The sequence below is a fragment of the Helianthus annuus genome, chromosome 2 (assembly GCF_002127325.2).
Source record: "Helianthus annuus cultivar XRQ/B chromosome 2, HanXRQr2.0-SUNRISE, whole genome shotgun sequence".
NCBI classification, from domain to species: domain Eukaryota; kingdom Viridiplantae; phylum Streptophyta; class Magnoliopsida; order Asterales; family Asteraceae; genus Helianthus; species Helianthus annuus.
In genome coordinates this window covers 131403388-131427825 of record NC_035434.2, presented here as the reverse complement: position 1 = coordinate 131427825, position 24438 = coordinate 131403388, and the positions used below count along the sequence as shown (strand labels likewise).

At 36.6% G+C, this 24438-nt stretch overlaps 1 non-coding gene across 1 annotated transcript; it reads right to left on the bottom strand.

The window, feature by feature from the left end:
• Positions 1 to 23544: 23544 nt before the first annotated feature.
• On the bottom strand, positions 23545 to 23651 carry LOC118490042. The gene has a single exon (XR_004888050.1). It is a non-coding gene; the product is annotated as a small nucleolar RNA R71 (small nucleolar RNA).
• Positions 23652 to 24438: the final 787 nt, after the last annotated feature.

Sequence of the window (24438 nt, the reverse complement as noted above, 5' to 3'; positions counted from 1 at the left end):
ATCCGAGGGGTAAAACTAGGAACATATAGATATCCACATTAAATCCACCACACACATAATTGTGGTGGAAGTTTACCTGATAAGAAATGTTGGAATATGATGCTAGAAATGAAGGAAAGCGATTTTTAGCTTTAAAGTGCTTAAATACCCTTAATGGGTCAAAATAAGCATTTGAACATAAGCGGGTTTTAATTAAGTAAGAAACCCGTGATTTATGATTAATATGTTAGGAGATATTGAAATTATGAATCTCATGAGTTTATAGATCAATTAAACATGTTTGTTTGATCAAATCACGAACGGGTCAAAATTCGGTAAAAAGGGTAATAAGTCGAAGAGTTTAAAGTCTGAAATTTTGTTAATCCGGATGTTGGATTTTAACTCCATAAGATGGAGAATTAAATTACGAGCGCGTAGGAAAAAGAATCGGCTAAAACGGACGCCCGAGTCAAAAGTTACGATGGTTTAAAGTTAGAAATTAGTAAATTTTCGGAGCTGGGCAATATGCAGGTCCAGAAACTGGACCTGCTGGAAAATGCACTCCCCCGCGCCACGCGACGGGGGGATAAGGATCCGGCGCGACACGCGGGTCCACCCGCGGCACGCGAAGATGTTGACTGGTTCTGGCGCGTGGCGCGACAGAATTGAAACCGAAATTTTATTATTTTTGTTATGTTTTTGTCATTAGGGCTTGTCAAGGCTCGGTTATTATTGTCAAAACTAATTACTTATGTGGTTTTGACCTCAGGTGATGTTCGTTAGCTACGGATGCAGATCAAGCGTGAAATTAAGAACCGAACACTATTTTTGAAGACTTTCGCGCTAATCTATTCTAGCTAGACTATGTTGTTTTCTTTTGAAAACTTTATTAGTAGTGAATGTTTTAGACTAGATGGTTGATTATGTTAAACCTCCTAAAAATTGTTTATCTTAACTTGTTAAATTAAGTTTTGCTAAGTATGCATTCTGTTTCAAAAAGGCCCGTATTTTAACATTAAAATAATAGAAATTTAAGATGAGTGTTACAAGTTGGTAATCAGAGCTCAAGGTTAAAAGAATAAAGTGTTCGGTTCGAGGCTTGATCGCAAATCTGGTAAGTACATGTATGTTAATAGTTTAGCATGCTAAAGTGTTGTAAACAACACATAGGGCTATCGTATGATACGCGTTACCTCAATTAAATGATAAATATAGTTGACGAAATTGCGCGCGTTGACGCGTATAGTAGAGAAGCCTTGTATTATAAGACGGGTGATTATTGAATTTGATGTTACTAATTCTTGTAAATGTTTTAATTGAAGGACACTCGCATTTGAAGATAGCGAGAGGTTAGCAAATTACGGATATGATGGTAGAACGGTCCGAGGTATGACAAGCAGAGCATACTCATCAAGGACCTAAATCGCGTGATGATGTGAACAAGGTTAACGACATAAAAAGCCCGTTAGGGCAAGCATTTACAGGTGCGCATTTTAAATTATTACGTGAATAGTAATATGCAACAAATAAGTAGAGATTAAGTTGCATATGTAGATTAAAAAAAAACATGGAAAAACCCGAATAGAAAATCTATCCGGGATATTGTTTCCAAGAGAAACAAATAGAGGCATTACATACATGAGGTGTAATGTGAAAATTATAAAAAGGTCATGTATACCAGGTATGGATCACTTACTCTGGCCAAGTAAGTGGTGAGCACGTGGCACCATGAACTTTTTATGATGGACATGCTTACATCTAATGTAGTAAGGACGGGGTGAGTGGGACAAATTAAAAAGTACCCAAATGAATCAGATAAGCAAAATATTTGATAATAATGTAAACGCACAGCCGAGTGACGGAAGCGTATTATATTAGGATAATGAGCCCGAGTGAAGGGACAAAGAGACATGTAAAACGATTAAGGTATGCACTTGGAGGGGGTGTACTTACACTCGAACCCGGAGAATGCAAACATGTAAAGCGATTAAGGTATGCACTGGGAGGGGGTGTACTGACACTCGAACCCGGAGAATGCAAACATGTAAAATGATTAGGATATGCATTGGGAGGGAGTGTACTTACACTCGAACCCGGAAAATGCAAATATGCCTCTTAACGGGCCAAACGTCAAACTTGAGGACAAAGTCGGAATACAAAAATGAAGCGAGGTCTTAATGCATACCGGGAGGGTTGCGATAATAACGACTTTGGTTAAACACCCGGTTGTTGGGTAAGAATGAAACACATGCGTAGACCGAGAAACGGGAACTCGGAAGGAAAGTTAAAAGACTCGGGTTTTGAGTCATAACTAAAAGACGACAAGATAATGTAAATAGAAATTTTGAATAAATTATGTTCAACTATTTTAAAGTTGAACGGGTCGAATATAATATCATGCTGGACGACATGAGTAAACGCAAGCGGGATAATGGTAGCATTAAAAGCAAAAGAATAATGAGCCCAGTAATGGGACATAATCAAATACAAATGTATGTAAACTGGATAATGGTGAGCATAAGATAAACCGACGCATAATTACGTGAGAAGTCATAAAGTTGGAAAATTTGTCCGAAAGGAAACGAATGTAGCCTTAGACTACCGTCAAGGTCAAAGAAAATACCAAAGCGAAAATAAATGATTTTAAACAAAAACAGGATGCCTTGACACCAAACATGTATTTTAAGAATGACATGAGTAAGAAATGATCTCCGGGATCAACCTAACCCTTGGGGTTATAAACAATGGAAAGGTCTACGAGACTAAAACGACCCACGGGTCATGACTAGAAAGAAATAGATTATAAGGACCTCGCCTTAAAAAGGTGAAAGTCTAATAAAATAGCCCATAACGCTAGGTGATAAAACCTACGGGTTAATTGGACAAAGCAAGGGAATCAGTTGAGAATCCTCGCATAAAACAAAGACTGCAAAAGAATAAATTTTGGACTGTCAATATCCTGGTATGGATAATTGACAAAAGTTAAAGAGAAGATGCTAAACTAAAACTTCAGTTCTGATAAGAAATAACATTTTTACAAATATGAATACTGATAGACATATAAATAGTAAGCATGAAAGATATAAGTCTTGACACTGATAGGTGCAAGACGATATATTCGAAAAGCGATATTTTTGAAAATAAAAAGTTGATATAAAATTGGGCATGATGTGACATGATCACGGTCAAGAAGTGTAATGTGAAGTATAATCACATTAGAGCCGAGTGATGAATATTGCTAAGTAAATTAAACTAGTGGAAATAACGAGATTACGTTATTTCAAGTTGCATTATGTCGTATAAAATATGTAGATGATTAGTAACCAAAAAGATATTATCATACTTTTCTGGTAATACTAACAGTTGATTAAAATATGAGCAATGCCCAATTGATTATCGAGAGCAAATGCATGGAGTTAGACTCGATAGATTAAGTAAGAAAAGGTTTCGAGGACGAAACCTCTTTAAGGGGGGTAGACTTGTAACACCCCGAAAACGGGTTTGGTAATCAAACCCCGTTAATACTAAAAGACGGGTAAATTATCGTTAGTGGTAAAAAGATAAATTAGTTAACCTGGTGAATATTAGGATTTGAATAAATAATTGTGTATTAATCAAAAAGAGGAATAAATGCTTTGAGAAAACACGGTTTATTAGGAACACGAGTTAACGGGGCTTAAAAATAAAACGGGTTATGATTCCCCACACCCACCAAGTTTACTAGGAATAGTTAACCTAGTTAGTAATGGGTAATTAAATGAAAAGCTATGAGATATAGCTTCTTTAATAAATGAAACAAGAGAGACTAAAAGAGGCAAAAAGGGAAAATGTTTTAATTAAATAAAATACTAACACCAAAACACACACTCTAAGTGTGTGTTCTGGTCAAGATTTCCAAAAGAGCCAGGGAGCTCTCATCTTCAAACCCTAACTTGCTCAAACCATCAATTGAAAGGCCAAATCTGTCCTAAATCGAAATCCAAGCTTATATTAGTGATCACCTAAGTAAAGGGATCACGAGGTATGTCAAATTTTGTCTTTTGATTACATCTTGAAATTTTGATGAATATTAGGAATCGAAATCTAAGCTTCATTGATTGATGCTTAGATGAAATTAGTAATGAAAACATGTCTAGGAGTAAACCCTAGTCAATAACTTGTTGAATTAGTGTTTAAATTATGAAGTTCATGATCATTCATTATGGGTGTTTAATGGGTTTTGTAGAAACATGATGAACACTAGAATCATGATTGTCAAACTAGTGTTATTTGAATTCTATGAAGTTAATCTTGGCATAAACCATGAATTTGATGATTATTTAGTAAAAGATGTTGAAATTGGCAAGATAGGTAGCCATGAAGTTTGAGTGATAATTTTATAAAATCATGCACATTAGGTGTTTGTTAAAGTGCCTAAATGAAAAACTGAAGTGCTGAAATTTAGAATGAAAATGCGTATTTGAATGATACGGCAATTATGCGTAACATGAAGTGATAAGGGTTCTAAATGTCATGTTGATTTAGTTTCAATTGTGTAAACCATGCGATGGAAAATAGTTAACTTTGATAAACTAAGTTAATTAATCATGAAGTCGAATAGTGGCTTCGACATAGAAAATAAGTGAGGTGGAATAGTCGTGATTTTAAATGACTAATTTAACCGCCTTGTAAATGATTGACAATAGTTTGACGCCTAACGAGCTAGGTGGAGGCTTGGGAAAGAAGCGGTCAAACGAATCAAGCACGAGAAGAAAAGCGTATTCGGGATGCGAGGTAAGTAAAGCTTACACTCTAATTATCTAATACTTAATGATTTTATAGGTTATGAATGATAAGTCTTATTTAAATTATGATGTTCCGACACGACAAGTGCGGTCCGGAACAAAAGACAATGGTCATAAACGTGTTGAATGGATAAAAAGGAGCTAATATGGTTAAATAGTCATGAAATGACTAAAAGATAACGAGTTTTTAATAATTACCTCGTATGGTAAACCAATGCAAATAATAAGGGTTAAATGGTACTTTAGTCACTTGTTGACAATAACCGTTAGTTTGGGAAAAGATACGTCATACCGTGGGTTATAATGGGTCAAAGGAATTAATTGACTATTTACAAGTAAAACGACTATACGGAGTAAACTGGAGTTAGTCGTATGGATAAGATGGTAATAAATATCATCTCATAGAGTTTCATGTCCGTTAGACCAAACGGGTCAAAAGGTGAAATTATCCCCCTTTGACAATATCGACTAATGGTTTGTTGAGCTATATGATTATAGGAATAAATATCTAATGGGTATGTACATTGCTATTGCTTAGCGGCTACTAAGGCAAGATATCGAAACGGGTCAATATATTGATCCGAGTCAGGTATGTGTGTTTAAAATTGAAGTTAAGTGATTGGATTGGTCAAAGCTTCAATAAAGTCCTTTGTTGTAAAGGATGGAGCGAAGTTGACAAAAATGCCCTTGATAGGTATATCAGGCAAAGGACTTTAAAAGGTTGTTTAGAAACAAGTCAATAGATTAAATAAATACTCGGAATAAGTATAGAAAGTGAAAGATGCAGATTCTTGGGTCGAATGGCTTTATATGAGTCCTTGACGTAAAGCGATAATCCGAGGGATAAAACTAGGAACATATAGATATCCGCATTAAATCCACCACACATATAGTTGTGGTGGTAGATTACCTGATAAGAAATGTAGGAATATGATGCTAGAAACGAAGGAAATCGATTTTTAGCTTTAAAGTGCTTAAATACCCTTAATGGGTCAAAATAAGCACTTGAACGTAAACGGGTTTTGATTAAGTAAGAAACCTGATATTCGCTAATTTACACATATTTTGGTCCCCCGTTTTACCCCTATTTTATGCGTTTTCGGCCGTAAAACCGTCATTCGGATGCTTGATTATCTACACTTTTGTTTACAGGCCTAAAACAGCATACCAGACAAGATGATAGCAAAAACGAGGACTTTCCGGACAAAACGACGAAGCTGCGAACCTTCTGTTAGAAAAACTGATCTGGGCGTGTGGAACGGCCGTGCCACCTGATGCACGACCGTGCATCTGCGATAAATCAAGAAGAACCTAGCAGTGAACGAGGGTGCAACACCGCGTGCACCACATTGAAGGCCAACCCGGGAATGCACGGTCGTTGCAGATCTTGCACCCCGTGCATCTCCGATGATCAAGCCAACCTCGGAACTGAATGACCAGTGCGACCAGGCGTGCTACAAGGACTCGGAATAGAACGACCGTGCCACATGAAGAACGGTCGTGCCATATCGAATCCGGTCAACGATCTGATGACATCATGCAGTATGGTGGCCCACCACCAATAATTGCTTAATGTGCACGGTCGTGCGATCCATGCACGACCGTGCGACATCGAAAAAGCATAAAAACAGAACAGAACCATTCTGTTAGTAACTCTGGAATTTTGGAGAGCTTTGCAGGCGATTTTGAGGCTCCGAAGGCTTCTGCTTTCACTCGTATTCAAGCCACATTGCCCGGTTTTGCTCGTTTACTATCCGGATTCTTAATCTTGTGCTTGTTTATGGTTTGGATTTCTAATCTTTCCAGAATTTTGTTAATGTTTCAAGCATTTAGATTAATATTTATGTATTATTGTAGCCTTAGGGCAAAAACACAACAATCCCTTGCTTGATTATAGCCATTAGTATGTAAATCTTTGTTTGTAATGATATTTTGAAGTATTTTCTATGATTATCTTTGATGATTAGTTTGCAACCTTGTTATTGATATTGATTTCTTGATTATAAGTAATTGTGTTGGATGATTGGTACTTGGTTAGTTAAGATAGTTGAAAAATGAAGCTTAATTAATCATGTATTAGTAAACTTTTAATTTGGTTAACTAGTTTAAATTGGTTAAAATGTGGGCACCATGATACTAGAAATGGTTATTGGTTTAATAAAATGTAATTATTGTTAATCAAGAAAGCTTACCCTCACGGAAGGACTCTAACGGGTTAGATGGTGTTTTTATGAATTCTTGCCATGATTTGTTAGCTTAGTTAGTAGTTTCGGCCAAAATTGCTATCTTGGTGAATTTATGTGCAAGATTTGTAAAATGAACTCGGTTGTGATTTAATCTAGTTTATGCTTGTCTCGGTGGTTGCATTGTGTTTATCGGTGTCGCTTTCCTTGATTAAGTGAGGTTAGAAAACTCCTAACGGATGACTAACTTATTTTTAGGAGATTTTTGTAGACATTAATCAATTGCACGTTAAAGAACAATTTTAGGTGGTTAAAGTGTGTTTGTCGTTTTAACTTTCCGAATGATTGTCATGTTAGGATTCCCGAAAAGGATACTAATTGTCTTAAATTGGAAAATTGACTGAATGCTTCTAGTGCCAAAACCGACTTAGTTGACATGCTTTGGTTGTGTATTAAGCAAGGCTATTTATATATAATCTACTATGTTTTATAAGTATTTATTTATGCTTACTTTAGTTTAATTAAAACCAAAAACAACTTATGTTTTTACCGGTAATTTAGTGACAAAGGTCTAGTATTATTTCTCCGCCCATTTCCGTGGATCGATACTTGGTTCTATCAAAATCAGTTTTTAATAAATAAAGCTGCCGCCCATTATTTCTGTACTAAAAAAATTGTTGGTTGAAAGCCCAAAAAAAATCGGCCCAATCAAAATCAAAGTTTGCACCGCCCATTTATTTGTATTGTTGTTGACTTTGTAGAACCGCCCCATTATCTTTTAATTGTCCAATCACTGAAGCCCAAAGCACCGCCCAATAAGCTTGCATGTTCTCTTGGACTTATCACATTAGATAATATTTTTTTGTGATCACTATATGTCTATGGCCAATCATAGTTAATTGTCGCCGTCACTTAGAGGCCCAATCAGAGATCAAGACTTGTGAAGATGTCGGCCCATCTAAAGTTTTAGGTTGTGTGGTTTGGCATTAAAATTCGTTCGCATCAAATATGTTCACTTCGCACGGTGTGTAATCCGGTCGCGTGGTTTGAGTCGTGGTTTCTGTCAGTTCGTACAGTCTGAAGTTCAAAAGTTTCAAGGAGTCAAGTCATTTGAAAACGATTTGGGTCATAGCAGTTCGCACAGTTGGTCAACGTTCAGTCCGCACAGAATTTTCACCAATTCGAGTACCAGTTCGTTTCCATTAATTGATAAAACTCTAAACTGATTGTGTTTTTGCTTGTGTGTTTTCAGGTATTTCCCGAAGCATCATCTGAGTCTTGAAACATGGCTGAAGAGTTCTACAATGCGTGCGCGACACCCGTTGCCCCTGTAACTCCTGCTGAAGCGTTGTATAATGAGAATGAGACGGGCACTCATCAAAAACCGCCGAAACTCATGTATATTGAAGATTTTCAGGGTTGGAAAAACCGATTCAAGAATTGGGTTCAAGCTTACAGATTCGACGCATGGTGTTCTTTACTGAAAGATTATGAGAAACCAAAGAATGAACGTGGTTTGGAAAAGGGTTTCAATGATTTTACTGAAGCTGACAAGTTGAAATACACAAGTGAGAAGATGATGATCAGCATCCTTCAGCAAGCAGTTAAAGAAGACATCTTTGTCTTACTTCAACATAACGGAACTGCTAGATCCATCTGGGAAGCGTTGGTTCAGAAATTCAGAGGGAGTGCTGATATGATCAAGAACAAGAAGGCATTATTAAAGAAATCATTTGACATGTTTACCGCATTCGATCATGAAACTACGAAACAAACCATTGATAGGTATTGTCATTTGGTATTGGAAATGGGTAGGTTGGATATAAAGAAAGAGGACGATGAGTGGGTCGACAAACTAGCTGAGGCATTACCACAACACAAGTGGGGAACATATTTGATGGTTGTAAAACTTATGAGAAAATCCGAGAGTATGAATTTGGCTCAATTTATTCAGAAAACCGAAGAGCAGGAGCTGGATATTCAAAAGACAGCTATCATGACAAATCCAAATGCAAAGCAAGACGTCAGTCTGTACTATCGAGGGAACAAGTTTGAGACCACTCCCAGTCAAAGTCCAAAGATTAGTACTGCATTCAGTGCTGATGGTTCTGCAAGTCCAACTGCAAGTACTACAACTCAAAGTGGTGGATCTACTTCATCATTCTCAAGCATTGATCCAAACAACAACACACCTAGCCCTCAGAAGCAAAATTCTACAAATTTGCAGTGCAATGTGACACTGAACATCCAGAATGGTCAAAGTCTTTCTACTGAAGTGGCAAAGCAACACATGGCATGTCTTGTCGCTATGTTAGAATCGTATGAAAGTTTGATTGCAGGTAAAATTGGCAATCCGATGCTCACAAAAGAAGACTACGACCAAATCGATGCAGAAGAGCTTGAGTTGATGGATGTGAAGTGGTGCTTGGCCAGTGCATGTAGGAGAGCTGAAAAATTTCAACAGATTACGGGCAGAGACGAGTTTCGAGGAATGGCTACTTCTCCACTTGGTTTTGACAAGTCGAAGGTTACCTGTTTCCGATGTAAAGGAAAAGGTCACTTTAAATGGGAATGTAAGAACCAAGAGTCAACTGGTAGTCAAGAAAAGAGCAATTACTATCAGAAATCAATCTTTCATCAAATCGATCAAAAACCTCAACAAAAGGAGCCGCAAACTGCTCATGGGAGAATGATTGAAGAAGCCAATAGGAAAGCTTATTATGGGATAATAGACCAAAGTGATGAGGTTGTTACACAGGGATTTAGCTGGGACAAGTATATACCTAGTGAAACTAAATCTAATGTGGCACTTGTTACCAGAATTCTGGATCAACATGAGGATTGTCAGAAAAGGATTCCAATATTTCCAGATCTTGAAAGTGATGTTGATACGGATGATGAGGAAGAGTATCTTAACAAATGTAGAAAAAACATTGATCCTGACAGTTTTAATTTTTTCTATGCAGATAAAGTTGAGATGCTGAATCAGAAGAAGATTGCTCGATTGCAGAGAGAGCTAGAAGCTGCAAAGCTACTCGCTGATGAGAAGGCGAAGACTGAAGTTGTAGAAACAAAAGATGAAGCAACTGCTGAGATTGCAATAGAGAAGATTGTTGAAATAGAGAAAATTGTCGAAGTCGAAAAACTCGTGGAAGTTGAGAAAATTGTTGAAAAGATTGTTGAAATAGAAAAGATTGCCGAAGTCGAGAAAATTGTAGAAGTTGAAAAGACTGTCGAAGTCGAAAAGATAGTTGAAAAGGTGGTTGAAGTTACAAAGCCTTATGAGAAATGTTCAGAATCTTGCAAAGACTGTGATGAGAAAGACAAAAAGATTGCTGAGTTGGAGAAAATGAAGGAAGATTTACTGTTTGATGTGAAGTATGTGAAAGAGTCATACGACGTATTGAACAGGACAGTTGACAGTTTGAAAAGAGCAAATGCAGAATTTGAAAAAGCAAATGACAAGATGAGTGCAACTTTGATGACAAAGCAAAGTGTCATAAATGATTACATTGAAGATTGTGCTAACTTGAAGAAGGAGTTGGAACTTGAGAAGATCGAGAGTGAAAGGATCAACCGATTACTTTTGAGTTATACTACTTGTGATTATCTGATTGATCGTGTTTATCCTACTGTCGCAGGTCTTGAAGCTTTCAAGAAGAAAGGAAAAGAAGAGGATACTGGTAAGAAACCAAGTGTCAAGTACAACAGATGTCCGCCTCCTATCTTTGAGAGTTATTCCCCCAGGAAACCAAACGAGGAACAAGTAGACAAGGCTCTAAACATCAAATTAAAGTCTGAAATCACTGATGAATTACCAGACAATATTAATGTTACATTCACAGCGTCTGACACTGATCATGAGTCTGAGTTAGTCAAGAGAGTTGTTGATCAGGTGTTGGATATGGATGAAGAGTCAAAGTCGGAGTCTAAGTCTGATAGTTCGAGTTCGTCTGAGAAAAGTCCGAGTTCGCCGGTTAAGAGGAGTTATAATAAAGAATTCTTGTTATCAAAGAATAATTTGAATGGCGAAATGTTTAAGGTTGCTTATACCTTGAATAATTCGGACAAATTATTTTCTGATGAGGAATTTCCAATAAGAAGTGTCAAAACTGAAATGATAAAACAGGTTTTCAAATTAACAGAAATTAATATTTCTGAAATAAAAGATGTAAATCTTACTGAGAAACCTAAAAAGTACACTTCAAGAGTTCAACAGAGATTGAACAAGAAAAAGGGTTATGATTATGGTTCAGGTTATCAAAAGAATCCAAACCATAATGGTAATCTCAAAAAGAAAGGTCTTGGTTTCAATTCTTCAGAAAATCATAAAAATCAGAAAACTTATAAACCAAAAACAAAATTTATTTCAGGAGGAAGTTCAGAGGATGAACAGAAGAAACCTTTCTGGAAACAGTCGAATCAAGAGTTTCTTGTTGAAGTAAAGAAGAATGTGAGGAAGTTTGCTTCGAGAGTTGACAGAAGAACCTGTTTCAAATGTCAGGAAGTTGGACACATAGCTTGGAATTGTCCCAAGACCAACTACCAAAAACAGGGAGTTTCTTCTAACTCTGTTTTGAGAAAAACTTGTGTTGATAAGAAAGAACAATCTGTAAAATTTGTTAAAAAGTTTGAAAATTCTACTTCTGAGGAAGGAGAAAGTTCAAAAAGGTTTTACAAAAGAAGAGGTGATTTAAGTAAACAAAAATGGGTTGTTAAATCTGAGAGTAATTCTGACAATGAATCTGATTCCATAAAATCAGAGGAGTCATTGGTTGATAAAAAGATCGTGAATTCCGTTCCAGTGGTGAACGATGAGAATTTTCCGAAATTGTCAAAAGAAAATTTGATGAAGAAAGTTGGAAAGGTTGAAATTTCAAATCAATTCTTCGCTGATAAAGGAGAATTTGATGTTGAGAAGGCTTTCAACGGGAAAGTCAAACACATTTTTGGGAAGATGGTTGATAAGAAGGTAAAAGGTGCTAAAGAATTTTATAAATCAAAATGTTGGTGGGACAGATGTGTTCCAAAGTCACCCAAGGCTGGTGAGGCTTGGGTGGACATTATGTTTGAGTAAAACACCGGACTTGCCGGAGATCCCAAGTTGGTAATCGTGGATCAGGAATCGGCATCTTTCATGTTAATTAGGATGATTTGAAAGTGTTTGAAATTGTCAAAATTTTACAGGTTAAAGGACTATGCCGGAGCTTCCAAGTTGGTAAGCGAGGAGCAGGTATCGGCATCTTTCTTGAGGAATTTATTCGGTAATGTCAATCATGCAAACGGTAAAAAGGTTTGTTTGTGTTTGTTTACAAGTGGTTAGAAGAATTGATTGTGCAATAACTTGTGCATATGGTAAATCAAGGACATTAATTTGTACTTGCATTTTCCTACAAGTGATTGAGACAAGATGATGAACCACATCCCCGATTTTAGTATTGATATACTTACAAGTGGTAAAATCAACCAAACTTATTTTTCGGAAAAATCATTTTGATTAAAACAAACTTAAGTGTTTTGAAATCTAAATGAGAAAATAGTTTGTTGATAGGGGGAGTTCTGATTGTTTATGCCAATTGAATGGCGAATTGATGCGATTTGATATCGGTTGTCATGTTTCTGTACAGTTTGTTTTCAATTTTCGTTAATGTGTTTGCATTTTAGGGGGAGTAGAAAATTTCAGAAAATCCAACAGAAAATCCAAAAACATTAGAAAATTTGAAAAAGACAAAAATATGATAAAATCCAAAAATGAGTTTGTTGTGAATAAGAGGAAATGATAAGTACATCAGCGGACTATCACAACATGCTAAAGAATTGGAAAGTTTAATAGTGTTAAACAATCTTACTGTGGATATGTCAGTAGGTTTTCGCACATTTAGTAGATTGTGACGAGATATAAACCTAAATTTCAAACTTGCTTGTTATGTGGGTTAACACAAACTTGGATATATAGGTAACCCCTGAAATCTTGTTTGAAAGGTCCCTTATTCTGAGATACTAGGTCTTTATGCTCAGTGATATCTGGGGTATTATCCCGGGACTTCTGCTGTATGGAAGTACTGACCTAGTCCCCGGATAATACTTTCTGCAAATGCTTGAAAAAGCGCCGCCCTCAGCAAATCGATGAAACAATAAAATTGATAGTCATTGCTGTTGTAAAAAAGATCCTCTAAAGGGGACCCACCAAAAGTCGAGCCGTCATCTCTCTGCTGAACGGAAGTTCTGACCTGAGCTCTCACGGTTTCGCACCTAACCCCTTACAGATATCATCTGCGGTATTGTCACACCCCAACCAATGGCGGAAACATCGGGATGAGACGAAGTGTGAAGATTGCTAGAGACATCATAACGCTATTTGTGACAATATTTAGAAATTCCAAATTTCATTTCATTTCATAACTTCAAATAGTCAACATTACAAGAAATTCAAATACAACAAGTTTAACATAACAACATGATAACATAACAAAATTTGATACAACATATTAAACCCTAACGTCTATATGTGTATCTAGGCATCAACGCTACTTCTTTTCTTAGCATCGTCCTCATCAACCTGTAACATGTTTAAAATAAAGTTCAATGCAAAAGCAAAGGCGAGTATACAAGTTTGATACGTACATAGCAAAAGATAAGTTTGAACAATTCCTCATAGCAAGCATGTGATTCAAGATAAACATTTAAACATGGCATGTGTCTAACATATCAAACCAAGAAAACGCAACTTGCTCATGACATAACCAAAGTTTCAGTAGAGGCGGGTCGTTAATCCTATAGCGCTACATATGTCAAGGTTTGGCTCGTACGAAGTTAATGATAAGTTCAACACATAAGAATCACCCAAATTTAAAGTATCAAGCCATCACATATACAAGCATGTTATAGGAATGTTCATGTGTTTAGACAAAAGTTCATGTGTAAGTTTCAATAGGTAAACATGTTACACCCCAAAAGTAGTAAAAGTAAAAAGGGGAAAAGTACGAGTATACTCACAAAGTTTGCATATGTTTTCCGATTATCCAATTGTTGACGAGTAGAGATTTAGAGTCCGAATGTATAAGGGTTAAGGTTCAAGTATGTTTAGAGTCGAGATTCGGTGTTCAAAACAACATAAAAATAAGATATGAGAATAACATGGAAAATAATCATTTAGTACATATGATGCTTGTTCTTGACACTAGGAAACTCGAAGGAGTTTAGATGTTTTCATGGAACAAGGTTCCATTAGAATCGTGACAAGTTATCATAGTCTAGGATGATGTAATCTAGTACCCCGACATATGAACACTAGTTCATCATCAAAGATTCGATTATTCGAATAATATATTTAGGTTATATAATATATGTCCAATAGTTCAAGCATGAGGTAGAAGATTAAAATCTTCATTTTGGTACCTCTAAATGTCATAGAAGTCATGTAGGAGGTAGGAAGATCAAGTCTTCCATTTAGGCACCTCTATGTGTTCACCACTACACTTGATGTAAAAAAAACAACCAAGGAGGGTCATGAACATACAATAAAGAATAAGAAATATACACACTAACTAAGAGAAATCATCAAATCATGTGAGGATTGTATGTTTGGACAACCCAAGTTGTTCCATAATCACTCATGTATCAAAGACAAAGTTTGACATGACTTGTGGGTTAAAAACCCTAAACAAAACACCAAGTTTATGAGGTTTAATCCTCTGATTTTAAATGTCTCAACCTTGTTTTTAAGCTTAACCAACCATGGGATAAGTTGTAAGCATTAGGACATAGGTATGAGATGTGTTAGACACAAGTTGCATAGGTTTAAACAAGTTTTTGATGAACATAAAAACAAACAGAAAGTTTATGGACTATTTCGGGGCATTTCCAGGTCTGATTTCTCCAAGGAGAAGTCTAGGAATCGAACCCCATGATTATACAAGCAAGTAGGAAAAAGAATCGAGTGAATCGGATAAGAATTGAGTGAGTTATGCTCATTTTCGTGAAGGGGTGTCAATCTACTCGAACCCTTGCTTTCAGCTACGGTTTGGTGGATGTTTTGTGAGTTTTTAGGGTTGCAAAAGTGGTAGGGAGGCTGGTTATAAGTGGTATTTATAGGGGGAAGGATTAGGGTTTCAATGGGTTGGGCTTTGGAAGTGTTTAGAAGGGGTTACACCTTGAAACTAGCCCACAAAACCCAACTATATGGGGCTGAATTTTGCTGAATTGGGCTGCCATATTTCTTTATTTTTTTTTATTTTTTAAAACATTATAATGAGTAATTTTGTTAATTAAGTTGTGTAATAATATGCAACAATGTTTCCCCTAACTTGTAACAAGGTGAAATATGAAATAAAACATGATTTAACTAGGTAAAAAGTGTAATGTACAAGTTTTATTTACGAAGCAAGTTCCGTATTTTACAACGATTACGATGAAAGAATGGTTATAAGAACACAAGATTTCCAAAGATAGAATTTCACGTAAGGTTTCTAAATGTAGGATGTTTGAAAACGCAGGGCGTTACAGTCTCCCCTCCTTTAGGAAATTTCGTCCCGAAATTTATTCAAGAGGAAGGCTTGAAAGAGTTTTTGGCATAAAGGTGATCATTAAGAATTGAAACTTGGGAAGTTTGAAAGTTTTGAAAAGTACCAAATTTTGGAGAACGTCAAGGTAGATTTGCAAGGGGAAGTTTTTAAGGATAGTATAAAAAATCATACTTTCGTAAAACCTGTTTATTGAGAGGAACGAAAAGGTTTGTTACTTTAAATAAAGCAATAGAGGTATACTAAGTATAGTTTCACAAGAATCAAGAATAGGGAGGCTATTTTATAGGTAACGAGGTAAGTTAGGACTCAAATGTTTAAACAAGCTGGATTGCGAACGAGTTTTGTATAAAATAATACGAGTATAGAATGAACGAATGACTCTTAAAGAGTACAAGTATGTGAATAGCATAAGTGTTGGATAGATGAACGTAGTGTGTTAAGGATGAAGTCTCGTCATGAATAATCGGATATAATGCGTTTGTGAGTTGCGTGAAGTTGTATTAGGTCCAAAAGGTCTGCAACACACTGAATTCCTCATGGCACGTTTTACGAAAGTTTGGTAACATGGTGAAAACACTTATATATAGGAAGTACCAGCGGCGTATCCACCATGTTTTAACCACATTACGTCCGTTTCGTTACTTGGGGTCATGTTACGTTCCGTGTCTTACCATACACAGTAGTACACTCTATGGTTCTCATACGCCTATCACTATAATCCCGTGTGCACCCGCGATTATACTGATTGTCGCATGATCCACATAGCTTGTACTAGTTATGTATGAATCAAGGTATACATGAATTTGAAAATAAGAATGTGTACGTAGAAGAATGTCGTATGTAAGCATGTTTATGTTTAAGCATGTATGGGACCCACGTAAGCGAATCCCTCGGATTATGCTCGCGTATAGGTACGAATGTACGAATCATGAGTAAGGATGAAAGTATGAGCATAAGTTTAAGTATGAATACGCATGTATGTATGAGCATAAACATAAAGCGTGTAAGTAGTATGTGTATAAGCAGAAGCGTAAAACGTATAAGTAGTATGTGTATGAGTACAAGCATAAAACGTATGAACATAGGTGTAGGTATGAAAAATAAATATTGCGTATATGGTGTACGTTGAGACATTGTAGAGAAAAAAAAAAGGTTAAGTATGTAGATACGAACGATATAAATGATGTTATCGCGAGATATCGACTAAAATGTGTATGATGATGTGCATGTATAGTTGTTTAAACAAAACGTTGAGTTTGTCGAATCAAAATTAGATTGAGCTTGGTTTGAAAGGTAGAATATAGTTTGTATATGCAAAGGAACATAAAGTACTCATTGGTCATGCTTAACGTATTTTGTAATGATTGAAATGCTACTTTTGTTTAAAAAAAAGGAGTTCACGTATGTTGAAAATTATCGGTCCCCATGAAGTCTTCTAGCCCACGTGTTTTGAAATTTGGATGACGAGTTAAGCGTTGTAGAGAAGGTTTTTTTTTTTTTTTTTTTTTTTTAAATAACGGGTTTGTTTCATTTGCATCAAAACATGAAAATTTTGGACTTTGAAAGTTCTTGTGAAAACGTCGACCCTTAGAAAAGAAAAGAAATTTAGTAAAAGAACTTAGTGATTGTTTAAAAATAATTTTAACAAAGGATTTATTGATGTTGGAAAGAGTATTTGGTAAACGGTCATATAACATCTATGAGGTCTTATAAGTAATTGAGAAAGGTTAGTTTGATTTCGATTAAGAGTGGAAGTCTCTAGTATGATGATATAATGTGAACGTGTTTCAGTTAATAAATCAGATGTGAAGTTCATGGGCAAGAGATTCGTTAGACCGATTAAATTGATAGGTAGCATTTCGTAAGGTTTGGAAATTCGTGTAGTAAAACGGTAAAGACATGATTAAGAATCTCGTGTATATGATTTGAGTGAAAATGGATGGTAGAATAAGAAGTACGTTTGATAAACAATGTATTTTGAAATCGGTATAAGTAGGTATTTTGAATAATGATAAATGATTTAGGTATAAAACATGATCGGGTTTGCATAATAAAATATTTTGAAAGATAAGTTTTGGGTAACGGTCACCTAAGTAAGGGAATCACCCCTAACTCGTTGGTGAAGTCGTTTTAAGGGAAGAGGGGTGGAGTCAATCGTCAAGGTAAGGAAGTCACTCCAATCTCGATGATACATCTCCACTAGTTGTTACAAGGAATATGAATTTAAATTATATGAAAATCATGCGTATATAAGTGTATCAAAAAGGTTCGATATGTTGTGCGTGTGAAAAGAGAAATCAAAGGTAAACTCGAGGTTGAAAGATTGCATCGTATAAAATGAACAATAGAAACACATGTTTGACCAAAGTTTGGAGTGTTCCAAAACGGAACTTTGACTAACCAAAGTGGTCGAAAAGTCTTTTGAATTTGAGGAGCATGTTTTGGCCTAACAGGTAAAATACTCTCGCCGACAAGTCGGTTAACGGTATTTACCCTTCCGGTTACTACATGTCCCAAATCAATCGAAATTTCGAGACTTGGCGGGATTTATGAAAAAAATGCCAAGGAGTGGAACTAGTCGACAAGGTGCGGGTTTCACCCCTAACTTGACGATTTCGTATCCTAAGTGTGGTTGGTACTCGTCGGGTCAAAATTTAATTTCGACGTGTTGACGAGGGTCCACTAGAACTTGAAATTTGAGATTTACCATTAAGATGTGGATTTCACTCCTAGCTTAATCGCGATATCTCGTGTAAAAAAAAGAATAGGTAGATTGAGAGTCGTTCACCAAATTGTGGGTTTCACGCCTATTTTGGTGAATTCGTCTCATTTGTACAATATGAGTGTTGTCGGATTTAGAATAATCGAGTAAAATGCATGAGGGAAGTGTATGTCGAAGGAGATACACAAACAAGTATAAACACATAAGAAAGCATATCAAGGATGATACTTAAATAATGAAATAAAACAAGTATTAACACATAGAGAAATATGTCAAGAATAACACATAAAGAATCGAACAACGAAACATGTGTTAACACATAATAAAACAAGCATTAATGCGTAAGAATAACATGTCGAATATTACACATGAGTAACATACATGTTTAAAAGAGCATAAATAAGTAACAAATAAAGTATCATGTAGTAGTCCAAGCAAAGCATACGAATAAGGTTCTAAAACTATAGACTAGGCTAAAGCATTCCTACTTTTTCTAATTCCCTATAGTTATGGCTCTGATACCAATCTGTCACACCCCAACCAATGGCGGAAACATCGGGATGAGACGAAGTGTGAAGATTGCTAGAGACATCATAACGCTATTTGTGACAATATTTAGAAATTCCAAATTTCATTTCATTTCATAACTTCAAATAGTCAACATTACAAGAAATTCAAATACAACAAGTTTAACATAACAACATGATAACATAACAAAATTTGATACAACATATTAAACCCTAACGTCTATATGTGTATCTAGGCATCAACGCTACTTCTTTTCTTAGCATCGTCCTCATCAACCTGTAACATGTTTAAAATAAAGTTCAATGCAAAAGCAAAGGCGAGTATACAAGTTTGATACGTACATAGCAAAAGATAAGTTTGAACAATTCCTCATAGCAAGCATGTGATTCAAGATAAACATTTAAACATGGCATGTGTCTAACATATCAAACCAAGAAAACACAACTTGCTCATGACATAACCAAAGTTTCAGTAGAGGCGGGTCGTTAATCCTATAGCGCTACATATGTCAAGGTTTGGCTCGTACGAAGTTAATGATAAGTTCAACACATAAGAATCACCCAAATTTAAAGTATCAAGCCATCACATATACAAGCATGTTATAGGAATGTTCATGTGTTTAGACAAAAGTTCATGTGTAAGTTTCAATAGGTAAACATGTTACACCCCAAAAGTAGTAAAAGTAAAAAGGGGAAAAGTACGAGTATACTCACAAAGTTTGCATATGTTTTCCGATTATCCAATTGTTGACGAGTAGAGATTTAGAGTCCGAATGTATAAGGGTTAAGGTTCAAGTATGTTTAGAGTCGAGATTCGGTGTTCAAAACAACATAAAAATAAGATATGAGAATAACATGGAAAATAATCATTTAGTACATATGATGCTTGTTCTTGACACTAGGAAACTCGAAGGAGTTTAGATGTTTTCATGGAACAAGGTTCCATTAGAATCGTGACAAGTTATCATAGTCTAGGATGATGTAATCTAGTACCCCGACATATGAACACTAGTTCATCATCAAAGATTCGATTATTCGAATAATATATTTAGGTTATATAATATATGTCCAATAGTTCAAGCATGAGGTAGAAGATTAAAATCTTCATTTTGGTACCTCTAAATGTCATAGAAGTCATGTAGGAGGTAGGAAGATCAAGTCTTCCATTTAGGCACCTCTATGTGTTCACCACTACACTTGATGTAAAAAAAACAACCAAGGAGGGTCATGAACATACAATAAAGAATAAGAAATATACACACTAACTAAGAGAAATCATCAAATCATGTGAGGATTGTATGTTTGGACAACCCAAGTTGTTCCATAATCACTCATGTATCAAAGACAAAGTTTGACATGACTTGTGGGTTAAAAACCCTAAACAAAACACCAAGTTTATGAGGTTTAATCCTCTGATTTTAAATGTCTCAACCTTGTTTTTAAGCTTAACCAACCATGGGATAAGTTGTAAGCATTAGGACATAGGTATGAGATGTGTTAGACACAAGTTGCATAGGTTTAAACAAGTTTTTGATGAACATAAAAACAAACAGAAAGTTTATGGACTATTTCGGGGCATTTCCAGGTCTGATTTCTCCAAGGAGAAGTCTAGGAATCGAACCCCATGATTATACAAGCAAGTAGGAAAAAGAATCGAGTGAATCGGATAAGAATTGAGTGAGTTATGCTCATTTTCGTGAAGGGGTGTCAATCTACTCGAACCCTTGCTTTCAGCTACGGTTTGGTGGATGTTTTGTGAGTTTTTAGGGTTGCAAAAGTGGTAGGGAGGCTGGTTATAAGTGGTATTTATAGGGGGAAGGATTAGGGTTTCAATGGGTTGGGCTTTGGAAGTGTTTAGAAGGGGTTACACCTTGAAACTAGCCCACAAAACCCAACTATATGGGGCTGAATTTTGCTGAATTGGGCTGCCATATTTCTTTATTTTTTTTATTTTTTAAAACATTATAATGAGTAATTTTGTTAATTAAGTTGTGTAATAATATGCAACAATGTTTCCCCTAACTTGTAACAAGGTGAAATATGAAATAAAACATGATTTAACTAGGTAAAAAGTGTAATGTACAAGTTTTATTTACGAAGCAAGTTCCGTATTTTACAACGATTACGATGAAAGAATGGTTATAAGAACACAAGATTTCCAAAGATAGAATTTCACGTAAGGTTTCTAAATGTAGGATGTTTGAAAACGCAGGGCGTTACAGGTATACTCACCTGTAAGACTGAATATTGGGATCTGGATACGGGAGTATATTCAAGTAGTGGGTCACACGAATAAGTTTAAGTGCTTAAAATATTAATATCGTATCTAGGATCAGTTGAACTTTGTGTGAAAATTTAAGTGGACCAATATACTGACAATCTAGGTAAATTGTTTAAAAGTTATAATCAAATCAAGCTTAACGGTGTTGGTGATTTGTCTCATAAGCTGATACGATCCTCTTACACAAACTTACAAAAATAAAGTCTGTAAATATTTCTTTACTGCATTTTATTTCTCTTATGTCAAAAATTCAAAAAGATTTTCAGTGTGTTTTAGCATAAATTTTTGAAAAATTCAAAAAGATTTTCGACAACTGGTGTTGGAGAGCTAATTTTCATAATTCCGAGTGCTAAACATGATGAACAGATGGTTTGGGAGAGTGTGTTGTTTTGAAAATAAAAATGATATATCTTCAAGTGGTTCTTCAAAGATTAACATTGTAAAATCATTATTTGAATGTAAAATGTCTGCAAGTGACTCATTAGATCTTTACATGTTATCATCGGAAGATTTATTTTTGGGTAGAGGATGTGCAGGTTTTGAAGTGATATAGATCCAGGTTCCGATACCTGAAGTCTTTGTGATTTCAACATGCCAGACTGCGGTCCCAGCATATCGAAAGGGGGAGTCTGAAGACATCCAAGTAAAAGATTGTTCGTGGAGAGTTTATTGGTGATGATGTAAAGAGAAGAGATAGATTTGAGGATGCTTTAACTGATTAAGACTGAAGTCGTTGAAGACTCGACACTTAAGGCTCGTCAACATCTGAGGGGGAGTCTGTTGGTGCAGTCATCTGTCGTCTTCGTCTAATGTCGAGTCCGGGTTGCGTTGCGCATCTAATCAAGCATGATGTCATCATGTTTAATGATGACATCATACTTGTGTCATCATCATCATATGGTTATCATAAAAAAGCAAGTAAACGACAAAGGAATGTTTGGTTATGATAGTGAATGGTGGCCATTTGTTGTGATTGGACCCTTGAAATGGTCCAATGAGGTGACTTCATTCAAAGGTCCAATGAGATAAGTTCACAAGAAGACAAAAGGTTCATGATAGTCAACATGATGGATCGCTTTTGAGGATAACATGATGGTTCGCTGATAAGTCAACAGTCGGTTCGCTTTTACGGTTATGTATGAGGTTCGCTTTTGTGGTTTATGTCATATGAGCGAACCAGCAGCTCTATAAATAGGTTCATTGTCATTTCATTTTGTAACGTTGTTCAGATCTGATACCGAGGTATTGCCGGTGTTTCTTGTCAATGTAAACACTGTAAAATCAATATACAAGAGGTTTAAAGTGTGATTCTAGCTGTGTACACGTCCGTTTCTTTGTTTCCGCCTCTGAAACGGATTTGAGCTCTTCCGAACGACTCGTTTAGGTCGAAATCGATCCTACACTTACCGATACTTTACTACATATATGACGGGGTACACTTGCCTCTTTCGTGTGTGTTTTGATGTAAAAGTAATAATCACTTTTATAAATTTAAAACCAGATCGTGTGTAATTTCATTGTAAAAATATGTGTAGTCACGCACACGTCAAGTTTTTGGCGCCGCTGCCGGGGATGGCGAGTTTTAGGAACGACCCGAGTCATTGTGTTATCGGTGTATATACTTGTTAATATTTGTGTATATTTTCGTGATTATTTATTTGTTGATATTTCTTGCTTTTAATTCAATTTATTCATTTTCGTGATTCTTTTGTACACTTGTAAACTTTTATTCTATTTATTTGTTCTAATCCGGATTTATTTATTCACTTATTCTTTTAGTTTTCGGCTCTTAAAAATCATTTTAACACTAGCCGATTCGATTGTATTCATTGCTTTAATTTTTATAAAAATTTCGGCCCATTTTCGGATTTTTATAAATTTTTCAGCCCATTTTTATAAATATTCTGTTTCTATTCAGCTAAAAAAACAGCATTATTATATTAATAAAATATTCATTGTGTCAGTTTTTCGTTTGCAGGTTGATGTCCTCAACTCCCGCGCCCGCTATTGCTGAGCCGACTGACGAACCAGCGCATAATCTTAGAAGAAGTAAGAGGCTGCGCGAAAGGTCGCTTGTCATTGCACAACGCATTGCAAATGCAATCGACGAGCCGGTGATTATCTCTGAAGACGAAAGCTCAGGGGACGAGGAGAGAGTCGTCATGGCGGACGACGACCGACCGTTGAATGAAACAAATCAGCCCGGAAGGGCAGGCCTGGAGCCGAGTATCCTTCAGCCTACTATAGATACTCCTACTTTTGAAATTAGACCTAGTATTATTAATATGGTGCAAAATTCTGTACAGTTTGACGGATGTGAGCATGAAGATCCTGGGAGGCATATCTCTGCTTTTCTAGCTGTCTGTTCGACATTTAGGATTACAGGTGTTTCGGAGGATGCGATTCGGTTGAGGTTGTTTCCGTTTTCGTTACGTGACAAAGCTAGAGCTTGGCTTATGTCACTTCCTGCCGGGTCCATCAGGACCTGGAATCAGTTGGCGGAGCAGTTTATGCAGAAATATTTTCCACCTTAGAAAACGAATAAGCTTCGGAACCAGATTGTTTCCTTTCGCCAGGACGAGGGCGAGTCGTTGCATGCGGCTTGGGAGAGATTCAAGGATTTGTTGATTGATGTGCCCCATCATGGCTTCTCCAAGCGATAGCTGGCTTTGACGTTCTATCAGGGGCTCAGCTATAATACGCAGGAGCGATTAGACGTGAACGCGGGAGGCGATCTTGGAACTAAGACGCCGACTGAAGCGTATGATATTATAGAAAAAGCTGCGTTGAAATCCAGTTCGCGTCGGGAAGGAGATAGAGGTCGGGCATCATCATCATCATCTCGCTCAGGAGTTCATGCTATAGACGACTACACAGCCATTACTGCACAAATCTTGGCTCTTGCATCGAGATTCGACAGGTCCCAGATGATTGCGCATGTTGGCTCGGGATGTGACCAGCGCGGAGTGTCATACGAGCCTGGGGCATGTTTTCAGGGAGTCGTATATGAGGGCCACGAAGAAGTAGATTTCGTGAGTAATCAAGTGAGGCCGCAGAACAACCCGTACAGTAACACCTATAATCCCGGTTGGAGAAATCACCCAAATTTTGGGTGGCGAGCGAACGCAGGCAATCAAAATCCTTTGGGATTTACTCAGCGTGCTCCAGCGCCTCAGCAGGGTCAGCAATACCAGCAGTACAACCAACCCTACCAACAGCGTCCATATTCGTACCAGAATCAGGGCACTGGGAGTAGCTCCCAGCAGCAGGCCCCTCAGTCTAATTCCAAGCTGGAGGATATGATGGCTCAGCTTCTCTCTAGCTCCGAAAAACGATACCAACAAAGCGAAGATCGTTTTCTAGCTAACGAGGGAGAAATGAGGAGTCAGAAAGCCTCGATTCAGAATATCGAGAATCAGGTTGGTCAGCTGGCGCAG